Source organism: Triticum dicoccoides, chromosome 6B (genome assembly GCF_002162155.2).
Source record: "Triticum dicoccoides isolate Atlit2015 ecotype Zavitan chromosome 6B, WEW_v2.0, whole genome shotgun sequence".
NCBI lineage: Eukaryota > Viridiplantae > Streptophyta > Magnoliopsida > Poales > Poaceae > Triticum > Triticum dicoccoides.
In genome coordinates this window covers 213120703-213132217 of record NC_041391.1, presented here as the reverse complement: position 1 = coordinate 213132217, position 11515 = coordinate 213120703, and positions in this window count along the sequence as shown.

The following is an 11515-nucleotide window of genomic DNA, read 5'->3' as shown; positions in this document are numbered from 1 at the left end:
CTTTCCGGATGTCTTCCCAGAGGAATTGCCAGGGGTTCCACCTGACAGAGATGTCGAATTCGTGATAGATCTCATTCTAGGAACTGTCCCGATTTCCAGAAGACCCTACAAGATGGCACCTTTTGAACTAGCCGAGCTTAAGAAACAACTTGATGAGTCCTTGAAAAAGGGTTTCATCCGACCTAGTTCATCTCCTTGGGCTTGTCCCGTCCTCTTCGTCAAGAAGAAGGATGGTACGGACCGGATGGTTGTAGATTATCGACATGTCAACTTGGTCACAATTAAGAACAAGTATCCGCTTCCCAGGATCAACGACCTGTATGATCAGCTCGCTGGATCCTCAGTCTTCTCTAAAATGGATTTGAGGTTGGGCTACCATCAAATCAAAATTAGGAACGGGGACATTCCGAAAACGGCCTTTGTAACTCGTTATGGCCAATACGAGTACACCGTCATGTCCTTCGGTTTAACCAACGCCCCAGCCACCTTCTCTCGGTTGATGAACTCTATCTTCATGGAGTATTTGGATAAATTCGTCGTGGTTTACCTCGATGATATACTCATCTACTCCAAGAACGAGGAAGAACATGCCGAACACCTAAGGCTAGTGTTGAAGAAACTTCGAGAGCATCGCCTTTATGCCAAATTTTCTAAATGTGAATTCTGGTTCTCAAAAGTGACCTATCTTGGACATGTAATTTCTAGTAAAGGCATTGCTGTTAACCCTGAGCGAGTTCAAGCCGTCCTTAATTGGACTCCACCTGAATCGGTCAAGCAAGTTCGGAGTTTCCTTGGCCTAGCGAGCTATTGTCATCGCTTTGTCGAGAACTTCTCCAAAGTTGCCAAACCTCTAACTGAACTCCTCAAGAAAGATAAAAAGTTCGAGTGGACTCCACAATGTGAGCACAGTTTTCAGGAACTGAAAAGACGTTTGACATCTGCTCCCGTATTGGTACCGCCAGATTTCTCTAAGGACTTTGTTATCTACTGCGATGCCTCGCGACAAGGACTAGGTTGTATTCTCATGCAAGATCGACACGTAATTGCTTATGCTTCACGGCAACTACACCCACATCAGGAAAACTACCCCACTCATGATCTAGAGCTTGCAGCCGTAGTCCATGTACTCAAAACATGGCGACATTACCTTCTCGGCAATCGTTGCGAAATCTACATTGATCACCAAAGTTTGAAGTATATATTCACCCAACCGGATTTAAATCTCAGGCAAAGACGTTGGGTCGAGTTGATCACAGATTTCGACTTAGGAATAAGTTACACCCCAGGGAAAGCCAACGTCATGGCTGATGCGCTAAGTCATAAATCTTATTGTAACAACCTGATGGTACAACAAAGTCAACCGCTTCTCCATGAGGAATTTCGGAAGCTTAACCTTCACATTGTTTCTCAAGGATTTCTTTCCACCTTGGTGGCGAAACCTACCCTTACGGATCAGATCATCAAAGCACAGAAAGTAGATCCAGGAATTTCCCGCATCAAGAGAAACATCAAGAAAGGAGTTGCGAATTGTTTCTCCATCGATGATCAAGGAGTCGTATACTTCGGTAATCGGCTAGTGGTCCCCAAGGTGCGAAACCTGAGGCGATTGATCCTTAAGGAAGCTCATGAATCTCCTCTCACTATTCATCCCGGTAGCACTAAGATGTATCAGGACCTACGCCAGAGGTTCTGGTGGACTAGGATGAAGAGAGAAATTGCTCAGTATATTGCTAATTGCGACATATGCCGTCGTGTAAAAGCAGAGCATCAACGGCCTGCTGGCACCCTTCAACCCCTAGCTATTCCTGAATGGAAATGGGATAAAATTGGTATGGACTTCATTACCGGTTTTCCCAGGACCAAGAGAGGGAATAATGCTATCTTCGTCGTTGTCGATCGTCTTTCCAAAGTGGCCCATTTCTTACCTGTTCGTGAGAGTATAACTGCTAGTCAGTTAGCAGACTTGTACATCTCCCGAATAGTGTCTCTCCATGGTGTTCCTTTGGAAATTAACTCGGATCGAGGAAGTCTTTTCACCTCTCGATTTTGGGAAAGTTTCCAAAATGCCATGGGAACCCGCCTTTCTTTTAGTACCGCTTTCCACCCTCAATCAAGTGGTCAAGTGGAATGCGTCAACCAGATTCTAGAAGACATGCTTCGAGCTTCTGATATCTCATTCGGAATGGAGTGGGAAAAATGCCTTCCATTTGCCGAATTTTCTTATAACAACAGCTATCAATCCAGCTTGGGCAAAGCCCCTTTTGAAGTTCTCTATGGACGAAGGTGTCGAACGCCTCTTAACTGGTCAGAAATCGGGGAAAGACAATTCTTTGGCCCGGATATGATTCAGGAAGCAAAAGAGCAAGTTCGCATCGTTCGTGAAAAGTTGAAAACAGCCCAATCTCGTCAAAAGAGTCAATATGACCGAAAACATAAGGCTATGACTTTTGAGGTTGACGAGAAGGCTTACCTTCGGGTTACTCCTGTGAAGGGAACCCATCGCTTCGGTATCAAGGGCAAATTGGCTCCTCGTTACATTGGACCCTTTCGCATTCTCGCAAAACAAGGAGAAGTTGCCTACCAATTGGAACTACCTCCGCATCTCTCCAGAGTCCACGACGTCTTCCATGTTTCTCAACTCAGGCGTTGCTTCTCGGATCCTATCCGTGGAGTGGACCACAAAACGCTTGACCTCCAAGATAATCTCATGTATCGAGAGTACCCCATTCGTATCCTCGATCAAGCTGAGCGTACCACTCGACATCATAATATCAAGTTTCTCAAGGTTCAATGGTCGCACCATTCTGAGAATGAAGCAACTTGGGAAAGGGAGGATCGTCTTCGACTCGAGTATCCCGCCTTCTTCCCGGAGGAACCCAAATCTCGGGACGAGATTCTTTTGAGTGGGGGTGAGTTGTCACACCCTAGCTAGTTCATGCATTAGAGTGTTGCATCATGTCTATCATTTCATCAGAAACTTGAAATGGGGATGCCAGAACCCCCAGCCCTCTCTGAAAACAACTAGGGTTTACTAAAAATAATTTCAATGAACCTGAAATGCCCTTCTAAAATGTCCATCATTTTTGTCCTGGTTCAGAACCTCTGCCAAAAGTGTTGCACAATTTTCTAGGTCATCTTAGGGTCTTTGGATTAAATGATAATTATTTGAATTTGGGCATTTAAAATTATATAAAATATTTCAAATGCTCAAATATTCCTAAACTGAAATGTTTCATGTTGGAAATATTCCCACTTTGAACCAGGAGCAGTTTGGTGAATTTTGGAACTTTCTAGGTATTTTTAAAAATTCAACAAAGTTGCAGAAAAATAGAAAAAGGAAAATAACAGAAAGACTTACCTGGCGCCCGCTAACCGGCCCACCTGCAGGCCCAGCCCAGCGCCGCGCCAGCGAGCTGCTTGGCCGGCCAGGCAGGCAGGCAGGTGCTCGACGGCGAGCACCGCATGGGTGCCATGCACCTGGTCGCCGCCTCGCCGCTCCACTCGCCCGGCTAACGCCGTGGATCGACCCCTCTCTCTCCCCCGAACCCCCCAGACGTCCCCTCTCCTCTCCAGCTCCTCCCCCTCGCACTCCCCAGCCATGGCCGACGCCACCACCGCCGCTCCATCGCCGTAGCCGCGCTCCCCGCCGCCCTTGCGTCGTCTCATTGTGTCCAGGAGCTCCGCCGCCGTCCACTTCGTCGAGCTAACCGAGCCCCGCGTGCTCGTGAGGCCCGAGTCCACCGCACCGACCTAGCCCGAGTTCGCCGTCGCCGGAGATCCCTTTCAACGCCGTCGCCGCATCAGCTCGTCCCCGACCTCGCCGGTGGCCTCTACGGGTGCTCTGTGAGCCTAGCTACCTCTCCTACCCTTCCTCTCTCGCCCCCGAGCCGTGTAGCCACCGCACGAAGATCACCCGCATGCACCGCCGTGGATCTCGTCGCCGACGTGCTCCCGGCCATCCTCCGGCCACCTCTCGGTGTCCATCGCACTCACCATGCTGCGTTGAGTCCAACCGTGCACTCCCCGCACCTCACCGCACACCCTAGCCTCGAGTTCGTCCCCAACCGAACTCCGGTGGCCGCCTAGGTCGTCGCCGGCGCCAACTCCGGCCACCCCGACCCCAACTGACTCCACCAAGAGCCGCGGCTCGTCCTCAGCTCCACCCCGATGCCCTCCGCGACCCATTTGGTGGCCGAAACGGCAAAAACCACTTCCGCCGCCGCGTCGGGCTCACCGGCGGCTAAACGCCGGTGCAGCCGTGTCGACTTTGACCACGGGTGGGCCCTGGTTGACTCTGTTGTGTCAATGACAGGTGGGGCCCCCTTCTGCTAATTATCCAGATTAGTTTAAACTAAATTAAATTAGTTAATTAGCCACTGACACCCTGGACCCACGCGTCAGGTTTTACCTGGACCGGGTCTGTTGACTTCCTGAGGTCAGCATGACCTCATGCTGACGCAGTAATCCTTTTCTGGAATTGAAATAAATCTAAAATGATTTATAAATTCCAGAAAATAACCCAAACTTCAAAAATTCATATAAATTCAACCGTAGCTCCAAATCAAACAAATTATATATGAAAAATGATCAGAAAAATCCAATCTATCCACCTGTACTAGTTTCATGCATGTTTAAACAAGCTAACTTGAGGTTTAGTGCAAAACATGATAAAGCACTATTTAAGATCACAAATGTGTTTGGAATTTGAGTACCGTGATTACCCTAACGAAGAGAAATATCAGTGCACCGACCCATCAGGCAAGCAACCAACCAGTTGATCATATCGATACAAACCCATGTTCTCGCTTCTACTCTCTTTTACTGCATTAAGACAACGCGTTTCAAACTGCTGTGTGCTACGGTAGTTGAACCCATTTCCTCTGCATGACCTGTCATTGCCACAGTAACTAGATGAAACCCACTAGCATGTGTAGGAGTTGATTGAGCCATATGTATGTGTTGTTCCTACCTTGCTATGCCTGCTATGCTTAGAGTCGTGTCAGGTCTGGCTCATCTGGGTGATGGGCTAGAGTGAAATGATCATGCTGGTATTGAGAGTGATGTGGTGAACACAATTTGGTAAAGGTATCGATGAGAGGCCATGTAGGAGTACATGGTGGGTTGTTTCATTGAAGCCGACCTTAAGCACTGAGATCTGTATGTGTGATTTAAGAATCAGCTACTACCATGCATTGGGCCCGAAACCAATGGACCCTCTCGGCTTCTTATTCACCCTAGTTCTATGTCCAGGAGTTGCAAGTAGTTTCTGGTGTTTGTAGCCTACTGGAGGCCGTGGACAGCGCTGACCGTAGGGGTGGGCTGTGATGCGGTAGGTACGTGGCACGGTGTACCGGATACCCGTTAGGTATCTCGGGAACCCTGTACACATCGTTCGGCTCCGTATGGGAAGCCTCGGCCGGACTCCCTGCGGATGGAACCTGGATAGGCAATAAACCTGGATTGGAGACTTAGGTGATTAGGTAGGTCGTGGCCGACACCCACATTGGGCTTCCGCTTGAAGGTTGCCGAGTACATGTCGTGTAAACGGCGGTAAGTGGTGAGAGCGTGTATGAAGAAGTACACCCCTGCAGGGTTAACCTAATCTATTCGAATAGCCGCGTCCGCGGTGAAGGACTACCTGGTTGCCTATACAGTTCATAGACAATTAAACTGGAAACTACTAAAAGCTTCAAGATAAGCGTGAGTGCCGAGGATGTCCCCTCCGTAGAAGACGGAGGTGGATTCTCGGTATTGTATTGAAGTGGTGAGTAGTGGACTCGTGTGCGCAAAACCATTTCAAGTTGGAGTCTCGTAGGATAGTTTAGCCAAGAGTCAAAGCTGGCTTGCTGCAATAACTCCACCAACCCTTCTTGATAATGTGCATGTATGTAGGATCTGACGTAAGTCTTGCTGGGTACCTTTGTACTCATGTTGCTATAATTTACATTTTACAGAAGACGCTGCAACCCCTTCTGATGGGTTCTTCGTAGACGTTGACATCGACAGGTAGACTAAGGCCCAGGTGGTAATCCTGAGCTTGTGAAGGTCCACGTAGTATAGCTAGGCTTTCCAAGCCTCTTTTATTTTACTAGTTGTCTGTACTCAGACAAGTTACTTTCGCTGCTGGCTTGTATGACTGTATGACTTGAATGTGGGTCGGGTGACCCGTACTTGTATGTATGTTATGTATGGCTCTCTGAGCCTTTAAATAAAGTACTTGTGTCGTAGAGTCATGTTGTGATGCCTTGTTGTATTTGCACATATCGAGCATATTGTGTGTAGGATTGAAATGCTTGGCATGTGTGGGATCTGACTATCTGGTTGTTAATCTTTAGTAGCCTCTCTTACCGGGAAATGTCTCCTAGTGTTTCCATTGAGCCATGGTAGCTTGCTACTGCTCCGGAACACTTAGGCTGGCCGGCATGTGTCCTTCTTCGTTCCTGTGTCTGTCCCTTCGGGGAAATGTCACGCATTGAGTACCGGAGCCCTGTTAGCCCGCTACAGCCCGATTTACCGGAGTCCTGCTAGCCCAGTGCTACAGCCCCGACCCACTTGCTGATGACCGACATGTTCGATGCTGGGTCATGGATGCCTGTCCCTGTAAGTCTGTGCCACTTTGGGTTTACGACTAGTCATGTCAGCCCGGGCTCCTTATCATATGGATGCTAGCGACATCATCATATACGTGAGCCAAAAGGCGCAAACGGTCCCGGGCAAAGGTAAGGCAACACCTGTGGGAGTACCGTGCGTGAGGCCGCAAAGTGATATGGGGTGTTACAGGCTAGATCGATGTGACATTGAGTCGGGGTCCTGACACAACCGCCTCCGAGAAGCATTCATACGCCGTAGGCGCCTAAACACCCATGCGCTCGGCCGAAATCTACCCCCCCACCCCACATTTGGGACACCTGACATGACTGTTCTACCCCCAACCCGCAATATGTCCAAAATTTTAGATGGGGGCAAAGTTTGTAACTTTCCCAAAATTTCAAACAAGCGCGTCTCAAACCGAAACATTGTTCCCCCTTAGTTCCCTGCCTCCCTCCGTTTCCCCATTCATACTCCGTGGGTGCGAAAACGCCCTCTCCACCAGTCGTGAAACCCCAGCCTCCTTCGTCCTCCACCCCATAGCGGCCAATCCACCGCCGCCCTCCTCCATCACGCCGGAGTCGGTACCCTGACGTCGTCGTCCAACGCAACCGCAACTGCAACGCCCTCAAGGACTTAGCAGCTGAAGCCGAGGCAGAGCTGCCTCGACGACCCCGACGCCGACGTGCGTCGTACCAGAACCACTCCGACCACGTCGTCCTGCGCCTCACTGCTGCGGCTCCACTGTCGCAACCGTCCACCGCACCGGAGTTGTTCCCGCTACGCCGTCGTTCGCCGCCTCGGATCTGCTTCCCCGATGCTGACAGACGGCCACCGCACCACACTCAACAACTTGGCCATGGGTTCGTCCAAGGCTGCACCGTCCTCCACAACTTCTGGTTTCCGGCGAACAACAAGAAGATCGTAGGAAAAATAGAAGGAGGACACAACACTGCCAGCAGAAAGAGGTACTCCTCTTCCCTTATTCGTGCAAATCACACCGTATTCATCCCACGAAAGAAACTAGTTGAGCGCTTCTTACTCCATCTTCTTCGTGATACTAAATGCACAAGGTTTCCTTCCTTTTACTATTTCACCTTTGCTAGAGGTCAGTAGCACGCCTGGATTTCAATTCAGGGTCAGTCAAACCGCAATTAAAAGAAGCAGGACCCGCTTAGGCGCACAGAGCACCTAGTCCGCCTGTTCCCCGGGGAAGCGGCGCATCGGTGTCTATCATAGGGGTGTGGGGCGCAGGAGCTGCTTGCGCCCAATCTCGAGGTCGGCGGGGCTTGAATGGATGGCTGGGGGGCGGTGCCAAGCACGGTGGTGCGGTGAGGTCGAGGGGAGGGCGCAGGCAGGGGAGGAATACTGGGCCGGTGGTAGCTGGCATTTCAAGGAAGATCGTCAACACTGACTGGCTGGAGGTAGATGAAGGCGATCTGCCCGTTCTTTGTACATCGGACGGTGTAGAAAAAATGGACTGACCTATTTGCTTTCAGTCAACTGTTATTTTTTGATAGAATCATATAGTAATTTAGTGTGCCATGCATGTTGTAGAGCTATCATATGTCTCCCGTCATTTATTTCTCACCGACCTGCTATCTGCTACCTTTACACTGTACTAATTGTGCACACACTTCACCCATACTCACACTATTTTTTTATGCATGGGTATTTCAGACTCTGACGCAGTGTTGATGAATGCAGAAAAGAAAAGACAGAAGTCGCTCCAGTGTAATTCAAAGATAAGCACTAAGCGTTTCAGCGCTCTAATGGGTGCAGTGTCAGCAGTTGGAGATAGTAAACGTAGCTCTGCAGTTGATGATCTCAATTGCCACACACGACCATCCCAGGTGCTTTTTCTTTAACTTCGTGCTGTCAAATGTGGTTGCATGTTGCATATGGTGTCTAGCTTGTATTGCTTCCAATTTGGTTAAATTGCATCTGCTTACTTTACACATTATACCTTTGAGATGACATGCCTTCCTGTTTTTGATACATACTACATATGTTTATTAACCATGTTCGTACATCAAACCAATGCTCTTTTGTATCCCTCGTCAATCACTTATGATGAGACAGTCACCCGAGTGGGTTACTATGAGACGCCCTACTCGTTTAAAGAGTGCAGTGTCATCCTCCCCACATGATTCTCAAGAAACAACAAGGCTAAATGAAGATAGTCAACATAGCTCTCTAGTTGATCACCGCAATTCCCCCACACCACCATCGCAGGTGCTTGCTCTTACTTGGCAGTGTGATATGTGGTTGAATGTTGCATACGGTGTCTACCTTGTAATGCTTCTAATTAGGGTAAATCGCATCTGCTTAGTTAACACATTATACCTGTGAATATGACATGCCTTCCTATTTTTGGTACATACTATGTCTTTCTATTAACCATGTTCTTACATCAAACTACTTTTCTTGTGTATCCCTCATCAATGCTCCTAATTTGTTAAATTGCTTCTCCTTAGCTTACACATTATACATGTGAATATGACACGCCTTCCTGTTTTTGGTACATACTACATCTGCCTATCACACCATGTTCTTACATCAAACTACTGTTCTTGTGTATCCTGCATCTATCGCTTATGATGAGACAGTCACGCGCGTGGGTTAATATGAGACGCAATACTCTTATAAAGAATGCAATTTCATCCTCTCCACATGATTCTCAAGAAACAGCAAGCCTAAATGAAGATATTGAACGTAGCTCTGTACCTGAAGACCGCACTTCCCCTACACCACCATCACAGGTGCTTGCTCTAACTTCACAATGTGATATGTGGTTGCATGTTGCATACGGTGTCTAGCTTGTAATGCTTCTAATTAGGGTAAATTGCATCTGCTTAGTTTACACATTATACCTGTGAATATGACATGCCTTCCTATTTTTGGTACACACTACATCTATGTGTTAACCTTGTTCTTACATGAAACTACCTCTCTTCTTTATCCTTCATCAATCACTTACGATGAGTCACCTTTATTCGTTGCATATTGCATATTTTTTCTAGCCTGTTGCCATGTATTGCTTCTAATTTGGTCAAATACATTTGTTAGGGCACCCTTTTAATTTGGCAGAGTGATATTGGTTTCATCTTTCATATGGTTTCTAGCTTGCATCGATTCTAACAAGTTCAAGCACCTTGTGCTTAGTTTACACTTTATACATCATACATGTCAATATGTCACGCCGTCCTGTTTTTCATACATATTCCATCCTCCTATCATGCGGCTGCCTTACATGAAAGTAGTGTTCGTCAGTATCATGCATCAATGAGTTCTGAAGAGCAAATTTTATTCCTTTTTCTTGTTGGTTTGACTTGACAAGGCAAAATCAAGAAAGAGGAAGGAAAAGAGTAAGGAAGGCAATGATGGTGGTCCTCTGCAGCAACGTAAACGGAGCCTCTGTACCGATTATCCTTGTATTGATAGTGCATTACAAGGTCTAAGTCTCTGCTCCCCTACTCCACCATACAAGGTGCTTGCTCCAACTTAGCAGTGTGATATATGGTTGCATGTTGCATATGGTGTCAAGATCGTATTGCTCCTAATTAGTGTGAATTGCATCTGCTTAGTTTAGACATGATACATGTGAATATGACATGCTTTCCTGGTTTTGGTACATACTATATCTGTCTATCACACCATGTTCTTACATGAAACTACTCTTCTTGTGTATCCTGCATCAGTCACTTATGATGGGACACCTTTAAGTTGGCAGTGTGATATTGGTTTGCATCTTTCATATGGTGTCTAGCTTGCAGTGCTTCTAATTTGTTGAAATGCCTTCTGCTTAGTTACCACATCATAGGTGTGAATATGTCACACCATCCTGTTTTTCATACATATTCCATCCTCGCATCATGTGTTTGCCTTTCATCCGAGTAGTGTTCGTCAGTATCATGTTTGACTTCACAATGCAAAATCATTACAGCTGAAGGAAATTAGTCCGGCAGTGGATGATGGTGGTCCTTCGGAGCAACTCAAATAGGGGGTCTCTACAAATTCTACTCCGCCATCCTCCCAACAAGATTCGCAAGACAACACAAGGTTGAACAGTCAACGTAGATGTGTAGATGATGAGCACATCTCCCTACTCCACCATCATAGGTGCTTGCTCTAACTTGGCACTATTATATGTGGTTGCATGTTGCGTACACTACAAAAAAAAGACACATCCGTGACATTTTGGACCGAACGAATTTTTTTCCTGTCATACATATGACACTTCTATGACGATAATTGTGACAAAAGCCGGTATCATCATAGATGTGGCGGGCTCCTACTTCTATGACAAAAAATCATGACAGAAAATGGTCTTTTCGTCCTGGGCGGGCCGGAGACGCAGCTGCATGACATTCTTTGGGCCGTCCATGACGGAAAAAACTGTGGTAGAAGCGAGGGGGAGGAAAATTTCGGGGAGTTGCCGGTTACGGTGGGAGGTCGGGGGCGGAGCGATGCGCGTTTCTCTCGTACGTACGCGCGTGTGTGCGAGGCGTTGGTTCTAACTAAAGCCGAGCGAGGCATTGGGCTCTAACTGAACCCGAGCAATTGCACTGCAGGCTACGCGTTACTGAAACTGAGCGATCGATCGATGGCTGTTAACTGAACCTGATGGAGTGATTCCTTCGCTACTACTGCTAACTGAAGCCGATCGATTGGATGAACAGTGAGCGTTGTGGGGGGGGGGTTGGATGAACAGTGAGCGGTGGTGTTGCCTCTGGATGAACAGGAACCCGTGGTGCGGAGGGCAGGATGAACAGTAGACGATGGAGGGGTGGCCGTGGAGGGGTGGTTGAACAAGACCCCGTGGTGTGGAGGGCTGGATGAACAGTAGATGATGGAGGGGTGCCCGTGGAGGGGTGGTTGAACAGTAGCCGGTGGAGTAGCGCGCAGTGGAGGCTGGATGAACAGG